Source organism: Anarhichas minor, unplaced genomic scaffold (genome assembly GCF_050575085.1).
Source record: "Anarhichas minor isolate MPS153535 unplaced genomic scaffold, ASM5057508v1 ptg000028l, whole genome shotgun sequence".
In the NCBI taxonomy this organism is placed as follows: Eukaryota; Metazoa; Chordata; class Actinopteri; order Perciformes; family Anarhichadidae; genus Anarhichas; species Anarhichas minor.
In genome coordinates this window covers 9612080-9618694 of record NW_027466474.1, presented here as the reverse complement: position 1 = coordinate 9618694, position 6615 = coordinate 9612080, and the positions used below count along the sequence as shown (strand labels likewise).

The window sequence follows — 6615 nt, the reverse complement described above, 5'->3', positions numbered from 1 at the left end:
TTCATGTTGACATAATCTTCATCATTCTGTAGAGTTTCTCCTACAGAGCAGTCCAGACATGGATACAGATATACAGCACGTAGAATATGAGATGCATGTAATAAATAGTTATTTACCTTGAATGGTCAACTGTAGAACCCTGTTCTCTGATTGAGTTCCATCTGAATCAAAGGTTATAAGTCTATATTCACCACCATCAGTCCTGCTCAGTTTATTGATCCTAAATGTTCCATCACTGGGAGTAAAGGATGATCTGTTTTCTATCAGATTAGACAGAATGATATTCCTTCTCCCTTCCAGTATTACTGTATTTTTGTTCAACCATTGGTATTTATGTGTTTCTGAGGCGTTGTTCATCAGCTGGAGGACCACAGTTCCTCCCAAAGGTCCATAACACTGAGCTCCGTTCTGTCTGCCATCACAGTAGGTTTCCACACCTGAACATTTTGGAACAAAAACATGAAAGTGTTTTAGGCACATTTAAGCAACAATAGTGGGTTTGGAGCAGCTGTGTCTCTAATAGACAACATTATGCAAACAGGCGTTTATTGTTTTATATGTTTGCTGAGTGTTACACATGACCGGTGACTGCAAAACAGTTTAGGTTCAGCTAACAGAGGTATTTTGCTGTAATACATTTTGTCATATTGTAGTTAATCACATCCAGTTATTAACAACGCATGCTGTGTTGCTGTGTTGCAGGAGAAAAATCAGGATCACATTTAGAGTTGAAGTCATTTAATAGATTAATATTTAGAAAGATTGCACAATGACGTGGGATTGCTCTCCGGATTTGCTATCGTTCTTAGAAATAACTCGATTTTTCAAAAGCTACTGAACCTCAGAAGAGCTCAAATACTACATATAAACAGTAGATTGTTAAATAGTTGATCAATAAAGTTGGTATTTCCTCAGAACCAACAGGTGTCTCATCCCGCAGTATTTGACCTGCATCACTGAGGAGAATGTCTAAACCCACGACTCAGTGTTAAAAGTTAAACAGCTCACCGTGAGAGACTCCGAGTATCATCACTAACAGTCCGATCACAGCTTCCATGTCGCCTCAGTGTTCAGCCTCCGTTGACCCAGTCAGCAGCTTACAGACAAACTTTTCTACTTTTCCCCCAAAAGAAAACATGCACATCTGAACAAACCTTTAACCGACCAGAGCGTTGTTGTATTCATCTTTTAATAGGCAGAGAAGAGAAAAGGAAGTGATATGGGTTTCACTTCCCCTTTTAGCCTCCAACCACATGGCCTCTGTAGGCGATGGATGGAGTGGAAGAGAGGGAAACATTCCTCCTTCCTGCTGAAAGAGGATTTGAGACTGTAGCTGGAATTTGTCATCCCTCCATCTGTTAATTTCCAATTAAATGAGTGTTTGATACATCTATCAATTATCTCTTAATGAATGATTACAAGTTAAATTTAACCAAACAATGTCTGAACCCCTCAAACTACGTCACATAAACTAATTACATACACCAAACTATATTTTAAATTAAGATTATTAAAGTCTTCAGATTTAAATGTAAAACTAATTCTAAATCACAAAGAAATGTGTTTAAAGTTACATGAAAATCCTATTTCTGTGTATTGGAATGTATAGGCCTGATGTTCAGTTCAACTTTAAAGCCATATTGATACATTTCAGATAAACACACTGAAGGTTGAACGGTTAAATTGTTGAAAATTCAGTGAAAATAAAAGGTTAGGATCCACTAAAACACAGTTTACCAAATATGATCAGTGTAGTGGACATGAATTGGAGTTTTAATCATGTGATCTTGAATACTTGAACAGGGCAGTAAAAATGAAATTATAGTTATCACAATATTATATTTCTACATTATATCAGCCTGAGTGGTAGAGCAGCATTATACAGCTTTAGACTTTATTATTGGCCAATTAATGCTGCTGTTTCTTCAGTATATTTAAGCTCTTTGCAATAAGACCAACCAAAATGTTCTGCTTTTTATTCCTGTGACAAAAGTGTTTGTGTTTTGTCAGATGTATAAAACAAGGGAAGAAAGAGGCGACAATAAACCACCCCAAGGTGCTCAGATATGTTTTCAATCACACTGCTGTTTGGTCACAGTGGTCTAAAAACCATGCTGCTTTCTCTGCAACGTCTCTGTTTACTTTGAGCTCACCTCAACAATTCATCACAACTCCCTCCTGTCTCTCCATTCAACTTGATTCAATTCAAATCAAATCAAATCAAATGTTTTTTATTGGCATGAAAGTTTCAAGAATAATGTCTCTGAAGCATCAAAATACAAAATGTCTCTTAAGACTCTGTCGCCCTCCACTGGCGACTGTTGATTAAAAACAAACGTCCTAAAACATGAAAAGACTTCTGACATTGCACTTCAGACCAGTTTTCCTGAGACGTGTTGTTTCAGAGTGATGCTGTTTGTCTCAGTGTTTCCAGAGAGGAGCTCAGAGTCTGTCAGAGTGTGATCATCCTTAACAACGCATGCTGTGTTTTTACAGCACTTTATTTTAAACTAAAGTGGAGATCCAAACTTTTGAAGATATACCAAATCATATTTCATCCTGTATTTGGTGAAAATGTATAAATTGATTCACACGACATTGAGAATAGTATCTATTGTTATAAAAACATAGTTTCTGTTTAGCATGATATAATATGACGTGGTATTTGTCATACAGTGTTTTATCTTAAACTTTCAAGAGACTTTAAGAGAAAAATCAGGGATCACTGTCAGTTCTGTGACTGTTCTTAGAAATAACTAAATTCTTTAATAGCTACTGAACCTCAGAAGAGCTCAAACACTACATTGAAACAGTAGATTGTTAAATCTTAGTTGATCAATAACGTTGGTATTTCCTCAGAACCAACAGGTGTCTCATCCTGCAGTATTTGACCTGCATCACTGAGGAGAATGTCTAAACCCACGACTCAGTGTTAAAAGTTGAACAGCTCACCGTGAGAGACTCCGAGTATCAACACAAACAGTCCGATCACAGCTTCCATGTCGCCTCAGTGTTCAGCCTCCGTTGACCCAGTCAGCAGCTTCCTGACTAACCTTATTCAACAGCAAACATGCACATGAGACGCCTCTCTTCTCTAGTGATCAGTGTCAGATAAGAAAGGAAGCAGAAATATTAACCAACTGTCATATCAGTTCCTCATTTATGAACACATACCAGATTAAAGCCTTAAAAGGATGCTGAAGACAAAACTATTTCTGGAAATGGTTTCTGAAGCTCCGCGTGTTAAGATTTCAAGTAAAGTCCAACCACACTATACCAGGAAAGACTGTCATCGCTCTCAGCTGTGAAGAAATGAAAACAAAGTGTCATGATACAGTTTAAACAGCACAGCTTCTCACACAGAGGTTTTATCTTTTATTGTGTTATTATTTTACGTTCTGCAGTTCATCCTCGAAATTATAACATACGGGTGTTAATATTAAAGCATTTGCACAACGTGTGCACGGTGTGACATCTTTCTGTTTTTGATAAAAGTGTAAAAAGTGCAAACATTACAATCCCAGTCACAAGATATTTTGATATTTCTTTTTTTGTTACTGTTTACTATAATTTTCAAATCTGCCACACTAATTCTACAAATGCAGAAAATGTATTTATAAATATGTCATAAAGTGTGTGTGTGCGTGTGTGTAGGTGCGTGTGTGTGTAGCCTGTGAAAATGTTCATATAGCCTACTGCTAGCTGCAGGTGTTTAGTGAGCAACACCTGTCCACTGGGGGAAGCAGGGGGGTGATTGGCGCACTGTCCTGGAGGTGTGGGGACTTCCCCCAGTTTAAGTTCCTTCTTAGCTGTGGAGAAGAGGGGAGAAGGAGCGGAAGACAGCACGGAGAAAGACGGCAAGCGGCCCGTCAGGTGCACGAAGAGCGTCAAAAGGAGGAGAGAAAGCTGTGACCGAGCCAGTAAACCCTCTGTGAGCAGAGTATGGCGGCGGAGCGGTGCAGAGACTAATCCGGACGAGAGAGGCCGCTGTGACTGAGCAACCACAGATTCACGGCAGTTGAGAGGAACGAGAGAGGAGGCGCTGTGGGATCTGTGGCGGGGTGAAGTGCGCTTCACTTCTCCTCTCAGCTAAATTATTGTGGACCTAAAGAGACTCTCGGTCTGGATTATGTTAATTGTTTTTATCGATTGTATATTCATCAATTGTATTTTTAAAATAATCTAAATCTGAGTGCTGTCATGGACAGAGTGCTCCCCAGCAGAAATGTAAAAGGAGAGCAAATGAGGGGTTTCACCCCCGCTACAAATACTTCTGGTACGACCATGAAGTCTCTGTAACTAACATTAAACACAAATGTCTTGTAAATAAATATGCAGGCTGGAAACTAAACAGAAAGTTACATTCAAAGATGAACATAAACAGTTGTTACCTAACCATAATGTGAGTGAAACCAAATACAGCCAGTAGATGTCGTCACAACCCAACGTGATTTATACACTGCAGCATCAACTAATACACACAACCCAACTACTTTAGTCATCTAGTTCCTGCTAGTATTTAAAGTATGTGTTTGATATGATTCTCAGTAAAAGCTCTAACAGCTAAATAATAGTCATTTCTGGTTTGTTTATATCAATGAAAGTTTTGTTACCGTTGATGATGATGCAACTTCATCCCATGTATCAGCATTTAATGCAGCGTTTTATTTACAGCAACATCCTCCCATTAGGTAAAAAGTACAGTCACAAGCTTCACAGCTCTATTAATAAATAGTGTGTCTAATTGTCCATCACATATTTATTTTTGGTCTCAGGGCTACAGTGCAAACATTAAATTACCAAGACTTCAAATGGACAAAGGATGACAACGCAAAGAGGCAACTGTTATTAAATAAAATGACAAAAGTACAATAGTTAATTTGAAATAGAAAGTACTAAGTGATGTTCTCAAAAAAATTGCTAAAGTTACTGTCGTTCTTATACAACAGAGCTCTAAACAACTTTTAGAGTGTCTGTAGTGGCCATTTGTCAACTAAATCAAAATTAAACAAACAATAATCAAACGCCACTGATGCACCGTGGTCGGTATTTATACGCAGCCAGAAGAGAGTGGATTGTCGAAGCAGAATTCCGATTTTCGTATTTATTAAATAAAGCAAACAAAACAAACAAACTAACAAAAAGAACAAAGAAAACTCCTGTCATGCTGTCTCCCCTCTCCTGTCCTGTGCTGCGCTGCGCTGTGCTGGTAAAAACTATAAGCCCACCCACATGCTGGTCCTATCTCTCCTCTCATACCACAGGTGCCCACAGTAAATAACTAAACTGTGGTGGCGGGCGTGGGTGGCTCAGCTGTGGAGGGGACGGAGTGTGGGAGTGGTTCAGGGAACGGTGCCGGGAAGAGACTTAATTAGGCGCAGCTGAAACTGATCCTGATTGTCTCACTCTCATCTGTATTTAATCAACAGTAGCGACGGAGGCGAGAGGGACAGCTCGGGACGAGCACAGTGAGACACTGGAACGGACAGGACGGGAGAGGACTGCAAACCTCCCGCGGCGTGTGCTCGGAGGCAAGGCAGGAGAGCACACGGCCAAGCAAGTCAGATTCCATGACAATAAAGAACATTTGAAACCGTCATTTAACCGTGTGCTGGCATCCTTGTGCTCACCAGACCCACCGGGTAGCAGGGACTATGTTACATAAACAAATTACTATGAAAGAGAAAAAACAATCTTAATTTATCAAACATCTACAGTAATTAAACAACACTACTTATAAATTAAATAACAAAATACAACATCAAATAAATAGCTCCAACAGTGTCAAATGTGACCATCAGTCTTTTATTATAGTTTAACAAAGAGTAGATCAAAAATACAATTATGTACATTTTTTATACTGATCATACTTGATGGTGCTGCTGAGATTAACATGACATGCCCAACATTTCACTGATGCCACAAGTCGGCGTTTCCTGTAACAAATATTTTTCAACACTAATGCAAGATACAAAAAAATACTTTTCAAGCTCCCAAGTAATGCAAGTAGTCCTGTTCTTTGAGTCCTCAGTTCATTGTTGATCCTGTTCCTCAAGCGAGTTCAAGTCCAAATTCAAGGCATTCATTATCAGTTATTTACCTGAGGATAGACAACAAAGAATAAAGCAAAATTCTTTTGCAGTTAAAGCAAAACAAAAGGAAAAAAAGACTCTTTCACCAACGGTGTTGACTGAAATGCTGACATTATCAAATTGACCCTTTTTTGGTTACAGGTGTGTAAAGTCTTACCTGTCTTCTTACGACGCCTCAGTTTCCAGCAGACACAGCAACACACCACCACTATCAGAAGAGCCCCCACTGCAGAACAGACTGGGATCAAGATGTGCGAAACGTTTTCTGGAGAGGAGAGACCACAATGGTTATGATACGTATAATAGCACAGCACTTAAATGTACATATACAAATGAGTTTTTCACTTGGATATTACTCATATACATTTACATAACACATGTTCTTTCTAGCCAGTGTAAAGAAAACATCCCAAATACACATTTAAGTGTTTATTTGATAGATAGATAGATACTTTATTCATCCCCAGGGGGAAATTTGAATGTTACAGCAGCAAGACAAAGTAACAGTAACTGCAACGTCTCT

General features: G+C 38.9%; 1 long non-coding RNA gene across 1 annotated transcript; it reads right to left on the bottom strand.

Moving 5' to 3' along the window:
• Positions 1-5784: 5784 nt before the first annotated feature.
• On the bottom strand, positions 5785-6383 carry LOC142963219 (uncharacterized). The gene is made up of 2 exons (XR_012957409.1): positions 6250-6383; positions 5785-6100 (listed from the first exon to the last, which is right to left on the bottom strand). It is a non-coding gene; the product is annotated as an uncharacterized LOC142963219 (long non-coding RNA).
• Between the last annotated feature and the right edge of the window lie 232 nt (positions 6384-6615).